We start from the raw sequence: 11,807 nt of genomic DNA on the forward strand, positions 1-11,807 counted from the left end.
TGGGCCACATAAAATGATCTGACGGGCCACATTTGGCCCACAAGCCTTGAGTTTGACAACCTTGACTTAAATAAAAAAGATTTCTCTTTATTTCAGTCAGATGGCATCAACGAGAGATGTTTCTACTGAGAATTTATTTTTTTCTGGGTGATGTTTCACAACACAACCTGCATCTTTGCCTCTTCCCAAAGCAGAATTAGAGTTTCTTTGAGAAGTTCTTTCAATTTTGGCAAAGGTTATAATTAAAAAGAAAAGCAGATAGAACTACATTAGATTAAAACTGTTGCAAAACCTTATTGATTTGTGCTGGTTTCTATTCTGGTTTTGTTAAAATGTTACTGTGGCTTAGTTTTCAACATGATTTTCAAAATTATGATATATTATTTACTCCAGGAAGACAGAGATAAAATGTTGGAGATGTCTGGTTTTGACACATTTTGAAATTATAATGTCTATCATAAACTTTATGCATGATTATATCACAGTACAAATGTTTTGACATATCATCGTCACAATTGTTAAAATACTTAAATCAGCTACAGAACATTTTCAGTTTAAGTTAAAGACGCTTCACCTCTTATTCTGGAGGCATTTTCACTTCTTCTAGAAAATAATGAAACTCCGGACATCAGCCTCTCCGGAGTGTACTCTGTGCCTGTAGTTCTTCATCATAACAGAAGCAGTTGTAAGGCTGACAGAAACTGCCAGTAAGATTCAAACTCAAGGTTGTTAGACTCCTGAAAGACACAGACAGTTTCATTTGATGTGTTCCAAATAAGGTGAAGAAAAATCCCGACAAATAATCTTCTATTGGCTCTGATTGTTTGTTGCAGACAAATTTACAAAATCAATCGAAAATTCAGCTAAAATAACAATCACAATTTTCATTAAAGTGCTGCTGTCTGTACACACAAACACCACAACGTCTCTGGTATAATCTGTTTTCTTTTTCCTGTTGTGGGATTAACTTTCACGTCTCCTCGGTTCACAGCAGACCACCTTGCTGCGTTGCACACAATGATGAGATGATGACAATTTAATTACCAGCTGATTTTCCCACAGTATAGATTAACTTTCATTTTCACTAATTGGCCTCCCAAATGACTTTTTATTTCTTTTTTATATTCCTGCAGAGGTAATTAGACTAATGACACAATGTTGCATTATAACAACGGGCCACAGCAGCGTACTGAGATCAGCGGCGATGGCTGAACGGCCTGTACTGGACTGTTTTAGCAGATACATTAAAAAAAAAAAAAAACAGAACGAAGGAGAAGAGGAGGTGGGGATGAGAGAAATAATCACTGAGAGAAGGATGTGCTATCCACAGGGGCTCCTGCTAATTGCCTCGCTCACAAGGTTGTGGGATGTATTAGTCGGCTACTGGATGTGGATCCAGCTCTGCCGCCTCAGGGGTGTTGGCATCTTGGCTCAACAGACGACAGCTCAGTTTGACATCAACTTTTCTTTCTTTTTTTTTTTAACCATCAACTTCCTACTATCAGGAAGTCGGTTTTCTCCCCCAGAGGTTTCCCCGCCCCTTATCAGAAGTGGCCTAGCTGTGATGGATTGGCATCCTCTGAGTGTCAAACTGCTTTATGGTACTTTAATGAGGCGATGGAGCTGAGGAAGCTTCCACCGGCGTCTTAATAGGAAATCAAATCGGTGACGTTTTATTATAGGTCCTGCTGCTGTTAGCACCTGTTTTTAGTGAGCACGCTATACTTTGACATCAGAGAATGAAACGCATATGCACACTTTTTTTTCTTTGAAGGGAGCAAATTGTCACCCCCCCCCCCATTTCCTCCCAAGACATGAGTTCAATTTGCGTGATTGATTTGCACAAGAATGCAATACTTTTGTATTTTAATTGCGTTTGCACTGCTTCAAATTTATGACACTAAACCCAGGAAATGACAGCATCAGTTGGCTGTCATTCATATAAATGCTTATTGTATGTATTGCATAAATTAATAATGAGGAAATGACATTCGGAGAGAGAAAGCAGATGGTGCCTTGCCTTCAAAATGATATTATTTTTGGGGGGAATTACATCATTAGTGTGAAGCCTCACACAACAGCCAGCAGAAATAGTCAATAAATAACAGCAACGATGCTTCACCTCGTGACAGTCTGTTTCCTTAATATATTCTACAGTGACAGAAGAATCAGCCATACATGTGGCGCACTTTGCACAAATACACAGGATATCAAACAGTTAACAGATACACACACACACACACAATAAAATTGGGACTAAAGTGAACCCAGTTGACAAAGAAATACTCCAATTATGCAGAAAAGAAGACACAGAGAGAAGCAATTACTTGAAACATGCCAACTGTCAGAAGCACTGCTTCTGTGTATATGTTGCATTTCATCAATCATGAACGAGTGGCTGTGCACAACGGCCAACACAACAGTGAAGAGTGGTGACTGAGGAAACTCATCTAACCTTACTAAATTAGTCATTATGGAAAATACATTTTTAGTTAAGTTATTTTTGTCTTTACAATTATTCTAATGGGTTTTTTTTGTGTGTTTTAAATCCCTGAATAGGAGCACTTTCACAGAATTGCCATATATTTTTTTAATTTTTTGAAATAAAAAAAAATTAGCTTTTTCACTTTCATCATTATTAATTGTCAGATTTGAATCCAAGAGTATTTTTTTCATGTATCTCTTCCTTCATGTAAAAGTAGAAATAGCAGATTTTTAGTTTTACATTAACAATATTCTTCACACTTTTTGACATTATAGACTATAATTTAAGGTTTCCTCAGTGGAAGATACTGCAGTTTGTGCAGTATTAACTAATTTTTCCGATGCATGGCAGTGAATGAATGGCTGAATGTACGTCCAACGCACAGTGTCTGCTGTTAACATCTCTCTTATAATGAATTCTCCCTGTAACGTTATCCACGTAGTTAGATTTCTTTTCTCTCTTATAATGAATTCTCCCTGTAATGTTATCCACGTAGTTAGATTTCTTTTACAGTATATGCACAGGTTGTCGGTTCAATATATTGTGTGCCAATTTTGCAGTCATGTGACAATAAATAGGGTTTGTAGTTGGTCACTGAGGAGCTCATTTGTGAGGATTTCTCTCCACTCGACTGTCGTTATTGAGATCATCATTTTACGAGAAGATACATTTCACACCGCCAGCAACTTGTGTGTATAAATACAGGACATTTAAAACAAGTCAAATAAATATTGTGATGAAAAAGTACTCTGTCTGTGTCTAAGCTCTACTGGGGCGATAATGTGAAGGAGCAGTGAAGCCAATTACCCCCAGAACGGCACATCAGGGAGCGTGTGAACTTTTCTTGTCAACTCAGTTTACACCAAACAAAAATGCGAGCAGTGCCTTTCCATCCTCAGGAAGTGATTTCTAATTGACTCTGAAAAATGTTTTTTTTTTCATATCACTGCAATGAATTTACTATTTGTGTCCAACTCCATACAGCTTATGGAGATGAGTGCCATCTATCTTCTTGTTGTGTCAACTGTCAGATGAAATGAGCTCATCTCTGCAGTACCTCTCAGTTAATCTGCAGCACGATATTCCTTCACTGCAAATATCTTCAAATGAAGAGTCAATTTCAGGCTGCTTTAACACACTAAAAATCATTTTGATTTTTCTGAGACTGAAAACAGTGCAGTTTCTGACAGATGGAGGACGGTTTGAACACACCACTGAATCAACAATATTTGATATTGACCTCAAACTCTGCACTGGGGGTAAAAAGCAAATTCAGGCTCCCCCTGGAGGATTAACGACGCACTGATTTTTCTGTTAATGTTAATAATGAAATTGAATATCTGAAAATGTCATTTTTACCGTATCATGTTTTATTAAAGTCAATAGAGGACTTTGCTCAGTGCATAAAGTGCAGTTACTTAGGATTCACTGCAGTGTCCTTATCCTTTTATGGCAGATTCATATTGGATTCTCCATTTCCTGCCCTAATGCACATCTGAGGTTCAGGACCTAGGTTGTAAATAGAGCCTGCTCACATAGACAGGGAGGAGGAGAAAGGTCATCAGGTCACGATGATGGATGAATGTGCACAATGCTGGGAGACCTTGGTTTTTACACAAATGAATCACGTACGCTACAGTCATTTCTAAAACTCTCAGCAGAAACCTTTCACATATTTTACACATGCTAATGCACGGTACAAATGATGTGCCGACGCCAACATTTTATTATGCCATCAAATAAAAAATGTCACCCATTTATGCTTCATTAATAAAATAAGTAGGATTTACAGTGTGTACCTTAACATTAATCCAAATTAGCATTTGTACAGATCCAGATTTGTTTTCATACGTTAGTTGTTTCCTTAAATCCTGGGGCTCCGTCTGACATTTCCTACGCACACACAGCAAAACCTTGAGTGTAATACACAGTCACAGCTGAATCACAGCCGGTGGTAATGATATGAGGAGGAAGAAGTTTTCAAATGAATCATATCCTTCAAAGTGGCCCGATGGAGCAAATTCAATCTCTCTCTCTCTTTCTCTTCCTCACCCACTCAAACGCACGGCACCTTTGCACTTACACTCACCTTCAGCTAAACTTCAGCTGTTTTGATTGATTCTCTACTTAAGATTCTAATCCCCCTGTAAGGCCACCAGAGACAGAGTCCGATAGACAGCATACGATAGAACCAGAGACAGAGTCCGATAGACAGCATGTGAACACAGCGCGGCAAACGACTGAAAACTGATGAGGTAAATAAATAAATGACCCACAGTAACGAGATTTCTACTGTTCCCTCACACAGGGGAAGGTCACTGGTTTCAATCCTGCTTTAACTCAAGGCCTGGCTGTAGTAACAGATTCTACCTGTGTGTGTGTCTGTGTGTGTGTGTTTCCTTTGGTCAGTATCCTTGAATAGTGCACAATAGTTGGTGGGTGGGTTCTTTCTTTCTTTCTTTCTTTCTTTCTTTCTTTCTTTCTGTCTTTCTTTCTTTTTTCTCTCTTTTTCAGTGCTGTCGTATCTCTGTTGGTAAACCTCTTGACTCCTGACACACTTTGGTACCTTACACTCAACAGATATGACTTTGCTGCAGTATTTTATCTGAGTTAAACTCTGCATAGTGATCCAGGGCTCTGCAGCCATCTGTTATTACTCAGACGATTCCCCTCAACTTAACTCATTTACATCCAAATGTCATCTTTGATTAATAACCTCGCTGAGAGCCCTTTACCATCCCGTGCCTCTGCCAAGGCCCCACCTCGCCCTGCAGCACAGCAGCAGACTGTCAAACAGGGGGCTGCGTTACTGTAGCGTTACAGTAAAGTGAGAGGAAATTGGATGGATGTCACCAGACTTTCATCAAATTCAATCACTTCAAAGCAAAGATATCAAACACCAGTCGAAATCAAATTAGATGAAAGTCCAAATATCTTTGCCTGGATTGATTGGCGTTTCCATCACGTGTCATGTTTTCAGAAAATATCAAGATTGTTTTCCTGTCAAAAAACAAATTGAAAATAACTGTTATCTCCGGCCATTCTTCTGATGCCTTTGGGGCAGAAAAACAAAAACTCCAACAAAGGAGGAGAGAGTTTTGAGAAACCAAAACTGCTGGCAGTAAAGTCAATATGTTTTAGTAGTAAACTGTTTTTTACACAAGCTGCTGTAATGAATCCATTAGACAAAATGAATGCTCTTCGATATTCCATGCATTATATGATTCAAAATAAGGAGACAAACGAACATGATTGAGGTGTGTGAGGATAACAAACCTGTCAATCAAACGTGATTTGTTTGAAAACTGACAGCCTCATTATGATCACACTTATTACTGATTACTGATAGGGAGAATAGGATCACATGATCATCATGAGTCAAAGCTGAAATATGATCAGATTTTGATGAAGAGGAGAATGAAATGAATGAAGGTAAAAGTTATGAAAGAAGAAGTGGAAGTGGTTACCAAAGTGAGGTGCGGGACCTCCAGAGGACACAGTGATATGTTCCATATTTTGTATTTGCAAAAGTGGGGGAGAGTTTTCATTATTATACATGTTTATTTGTTTGTTTGATAATTAATTACATGATTAGAATATATATATAATGTTAAAACCTTTTTTATGTGAAAAAAATAATTAATGAATACAAAACTGCCATTCTATCTGAACAAAGGAAAACAATAACCAGAAAAAAAAGGATCAGAAGGAAAACAATAACCAGAAAAAAAAGGACTTTACTGTACTTTAAATATGTGTGTGACTCTAAGGTTTGTTTCTGTACAGTAGAACTTGTACGATGGCAGCCAACCAAAAAGCCTGAATGAAACGTCAAGGTCACTGCTGCTACTCCACCTTCAAATACTTTGTTTGGTAACAGGGCTTTGAAGCCTTTGTTGTTTGTTCTCCATGCTTTTGTATTCATGTGGAACATGATGCTCCAGTCTTCCACTGATGGGATTATTTTTAAAACCAGCAAAAGATAAAACCCACCTGGGTATCAACTTGCATGTGTTGTAACAAATGGCACCAGCTGATGCATTAAAACGTCCAATACTCCTCTAAATTTAGAAGTTTCTCAGATGGTTGGTGCCTGATGAAAAACATACTTTTAATCAGACAAGATTATTAGCCCATAGTAAAACAATACAACGACACACAGAGCCATAGAACAACTCCTAGGATGAAAACAAAATCCTAGGATGGAATTCTGTGTTAAAGTTTGGACAAAGTGATTTTACTCATATAAGAGTGTATCTTTACCAAATGTACAAACACAGTTCTTTTATTTTTTTTAGGAAGTCAATATCTTCACTAATTATTAGCTTGAGACATAACGTATGCTTCATACGGATGCTTCATATTGAGGTTCTGTAGTGTAAAGGTTATAATGTCTGCCTTACACGTAGAAGGTCCTGGGTTTGACACCCTGTGGAACCATATACTTAATCCTCCTCATGTAAGTCGCTTTGGACAAAAGTGTCTGCTAAATGTAAATATAGAATGGGAAAATACATTCAAACCACTGGAAGAATAAAACGTTATATTCGAGTTACTTCAGATTTGTGTGTATTTAGACTTTGTAGTATTTGAAAACACCTGTATTCATGTAGCCGGTTTATTGCTGTTACCCCATATATTCGTTTTAGGAATATACAAATTAATATATTTGTTTGTGATGAAAGCGCATAGTTGACATGTATGGATACATGGTATTAATTGAAGTACAGACAGTACTGAAATTCATTGTTGTTGTTTTAGTCATTTTTGACATTTTTTTTCTGGACAGCCAACTTTCCCCTGGGGACAATACTCTTAAAATTTTGGAGTTTAAACACAAACTGTAAAGGTGTCTCAAAAATGTCCGGTATCATTTGAAAAGTCGTCAAAATACGAAACCTCTCTATGTTTCTGGAGTCTGGTCTTTCAAACGAAGTCATTATGTTCTCCCACGTCTTTGTAGGTTCTCTATCATTAAAGTCATTTTATCCAAAGCACTTAAGACACAGGTATATAAATGTCAGGTTTTCTGTAATTTCACAAGGTTTGAAAAATAATGAAATAAAAAGCAGCACAGCTCAAGGCTGAAGATGAACAATCGTGTAAAATCTGCTGCAGATGCTGGAGTGCCGTGTCCTGATGTGTTCCAGAAAAATTAGACTGTTTTTTTTCTGACAACTTTTTGACGCTTGTACATGACTACAGCCTTCAATGTCCTGAATGTTTGTAGACAAAACTCCACTTTATAATCCGTGGATGTTGTCAAAGACTTCCCAGTGTCCGGTCTGTAGTTCTGACGTGTCTGAAGCAGCTCTGGGAGGATGTTGGAAGTCAGTCGGCTTCAAAGCTGACGCGGCCTCAGCGAATCGATCGATGGATCTGAAAGGTCGAGATGAAGGAACATTTAATCAACTCTGTGACTTGTATCAATCAGCCTGAGTGACACGGATGTCGTACAAGTTTAATGACATTTATGGAAAAAGAAAAACAATGTGATTCCTGTTGACAGCACTATGAGAAAAATGGCCACTGAATATGAAAGTTGTTTTTTTTTCTTTGCACCTCTATTCCATTCTTTTCATTTTTTATAAAACAAACATAGTTTAAATTTCCACCATGCTAACAGCTAAGGGCAGTCACAGTAGTACATTACACAGGAAAAGCAGAAATCTTTGGCAGGAAGAGGCTTCGTATTGACAACCTCTTACAGAATAAAGCTCACAGGTCGTCAATGCTGTGAGATCAATGTGACCTTTGAGCTTTAAATGTTCTTTAATTAAGGTGAGGAGAATAGGAGCGAGATGTCAAGGTGGTAGGAGAGTGGACATGGACAAACACTTTCATTTGTATAGTATGAAACTACTTTTTTACCCAGTTGTTTATTTTTTGGAGAAATGCTTACTCAGTATTACTGGATGTCGATGTTTTTCTTTTAAATGTTGACTTTAATACAACAATTCAGGCTTAAATACTGTGTTTTGGCAAATACTTTTACAATCCTAACTTCCAAGTGCACATTAAACATGATATGAAGTGATGAAGCAAGCCCTGTCCTGCCCCTGGATAGAGAGATGGATACGTAGATGGCTTAGTGGTTAAGTTACCATTAAGGTGCTCTGAGCATGGCACCGTCCCCACACACAGCTCCCCGGGCACTTAAAGCTGCCCACTGTTCACTTTGGTGATGGGTTAAAAACAGAGGTCACATTTGGTTGTGTGCAGTGGTGGGCTGTGTCACAATGACAAGGAGTTCACTTTCACTTTCCTAGATAGATAGATGGATAGATAGATGGATAGATGGATAGATAGATAGATAGATATGTATATAGATAGATAGATAGATAGACAGATAGATAGATGGATAGATGGATGGATAGATAGATAGATAGACAGATAGATAGATGGATAGATGGATAGATGGATAGATGGATGGATAGATAGATAGATAGATGCATAGATGGATAGATAGATGGATAGATGGATGGATAGATAGATAGATGGATAGATGGATGGATGAATAGAGTTATAAAGCAGTTTCTTCTAAAAAATGCCAAACTATACCGATATTTTTCCACAGAGATTTTTCCACAGAAGAACGTGAACATAAACTGTAAAGTCTGCTTCCAATTCATCATTTCCTGCAGCTTTATTCCCCTGGGAAACTGACAGCGTGTTCCCGCCCACTGGCATCTGTTACCTAAAAATGGTCGCATGTGATTAAACCTGTTTAAAAACGTATATATGTTTATTTTTAGATTTTCCCTTTACTTTTATCATTAGCATGGAATTATGACTCCCCTTTGGTGTTCAAGCCTTCCTGGATAAAAACCTTCCTCCTTCTGTTGGTGTTTTTTTAATAGAAATATATCTATCGCTCATCTTGGGGTGAGCTGGTCCTGGAGAAGACAAATTTACCTGGTGCTCTTCCTGGGTTCGGAACAAATGGTCGCAGCTGGTTACAGAGAGTGGTTGTAAGATGGAAACCTCAGGGGCCGTTTCACCAGGTGGTGGTTTGTGTTCAGGAAGGTTTGTGTTTATGAACATGTTGCGTTTACTGCCCTGTTTTTCTGCCTTGTACTTAAGACAGTTGGTTCCCAATTTGCAATTAAAACTCTCCAAAGTTTGAATAACTCAGGGGCAACTGTCCAGTCTTCACGTTTGTGTCGAGTTTTATTGACGATGAACAAATCCAATTTTTTTTTCATCCACCTTGGTAAAATCCCACCGCCGTCACTCTGCTCAGCTCAGCAAGTAAACAGTGATTTGACTTTATTTGAAGGATCAAGTTGCAGTAAATTGCACGGCAAACCTTTATTGAGTGGATTTAGGTCCAGGCGTGGAGCAGGAAATAAAGTCTGTTTTAATTTTATTTTAAAACGAGAGGCTGAAACACAGAGGATACGACAAACAAGAGGAGGTCAACACCTCACTACCTTTCATTCATTTTCTACAAGATGTGGAAAATTACTCTGCTTGACCATGAGGGGATTGGCTGCCGCAGCAGTCCAGGGCAGAAAGTCGCCGTGTGGCAACTAATCACATCTGACATCTGCTCCGACATCTGCTCCGTGTGTTTCTGCGTGTGTGTGTGTATATGTGTGTGTGTGAGCGCTCTCTAGCCTCAATTAGAATTCTTTGAAATTGGAATTCTTTTTTTTAACCGTTGATCGCTATGTCATTAAAAATGCTAATAATGTCTTCAACCTTCTAACTAGAAAAAAATACCACAGCTCTCTTTTACCAAGAAATGAGAGTCAAAGTGCAGTTTTTTGGTCCACTTGATAAAACGAGGACAAACATTTTACCTTATTTTGAGAGAAGATAATAAGATCAACAATTTTCAGCTAGGTTTTCTGAGCTGATCCTTATCCATGTGTTTCATAATCCTCAGTCTTAAAGCTATTCTTCTGCATCTGCTTCTCCAGTATCAAGAAAAAAAATCAAGAAAAGTTTTATACATAAAAACAAAATGCAAAATCTCCCAGTAAAAATCCAATAATTATATAGTTTCAGTTTATAATTTTATTTAAATATAATCTTTTTATTGTTATCATTCATTAGAAATGTAATTTTTTGGACAAATGTTACCCCTAAATGTTGGATTTGAATAACTTTGTAGACAAAGTAAACGATCACAGCCTGTCATATCCATATACAACAGGAACTCCCTTTCTTTTTTATTAGCTGTTGGCTCAGAGGCCAGATTTAAATCCTGGAAACATCAGTGTCCCCCTTTAATCAGGACTTCTGATTAAACCACACATCTGAATATCAGCTCTCCTCCATCATGCCCTACACAGTGAATAATAAAGCCATCCATCAAATATGAAACCTCACCAATTAGGGGTGTGTTCAATGTCAATTAGACGAGTCAATTAATCTGGAGACAACCACCAGCCATCAAAGAGATTAGGAAGTAAAAGGTCAGCGAGAAGAAGAACATAATTGGTATAATCTTTAAAGGTTTAAAAAGATCAGAAAACATATTTACGCAAATAAATACATATATATGTAATTATATATTTAGTTATATATGATTAAATGTATACATTTCTGTATGTGTGTGTGTGTGTGTTTATATCAACAGTTAATAACAGCATTTCATGCTCATAATGATTTTAAGTTGGACGAAACTGCAAGTCTGTGGTACTCACTATAGATGTACTGTAACTGTGCATATATTGTTTATTCTTTTAGAAAATATAAGTTCCTCAGAAAGGAAATAAAATTACATTTCTGGTCGACGGGCTGACGACCCCTGATGTGAAAACAATATCCTGCTCTACTCATTAGAATTTCTTGCTCTCCATCTCACGTGGGTAAAATAATACCCAAAGTAAAGTAGTTGAAAAAGAAATTAAATGAAGACTAAATGGAACCCACTTTATCCAATATTACTTCCCAGCTAATAATCAGGACACACCACTGGAGGAGCAACATCTTCCATCACTTTAATCATTTCTTCTACCATGTAAATGTGTTCTCCTAGAGTTGTGAACAATAACAGTCTCTGTTAGATCCAATTGTATTCTGGCACTTTGTCTATTCATTGTGTAAAAATTGTTAAAAAAAAAAACAAAAACAAATTGAGAAATAACATCTCAGTAAAATTGCCATCACAGCAGAAAGACCACCATCCCAGCTGTGGGTCAGTGGTCTGTGCCCACTGAATGTGTGGTTTGAGTGAACCAAACTGACAATGAATGGATGAAAAAGTCCAACAGGAAAACTACTGAACAGACAGTGAACCCTAGTATTAATCATTTTCAATATGAAAATCCAAAGTGATTTTTATTTCCTATATTTCACTGAGCTCCAGGAA

At 37.6% G+C, this 11,807-nt stretch overlaps 1 protein-coding gene across 1 annotated transcript in view; it reads left to right on the forward strand.

Moving 5' to 3' along the window:
• The window catches only part of LOC103399890 (1-phosphatidylinositol 4,5-bisphosphate phosphodiesterase gamma-1-like), a 784,699-nt gene that overhangs the window by 653,289 nt on the left and 119,603 nt on the right, over positions 1-11,807 (forward strand).

Source organism: Cynoglossus semilaevis, chromosome 2, assembly GCF_000523025.1.
Source record: "Cynoglossus semilaevis isolate Cse_v1.0 chromosome 2, Cse_v1.0, whole genome shotgun sequence".
Classification (NCBI taxonomy): Eukaryota; Metazoa; Chordata; class Actinopteri; order Pleuronectiformes; family Cynoglossidae; genus Cynoglossus; species Cynoglossus semilaevis.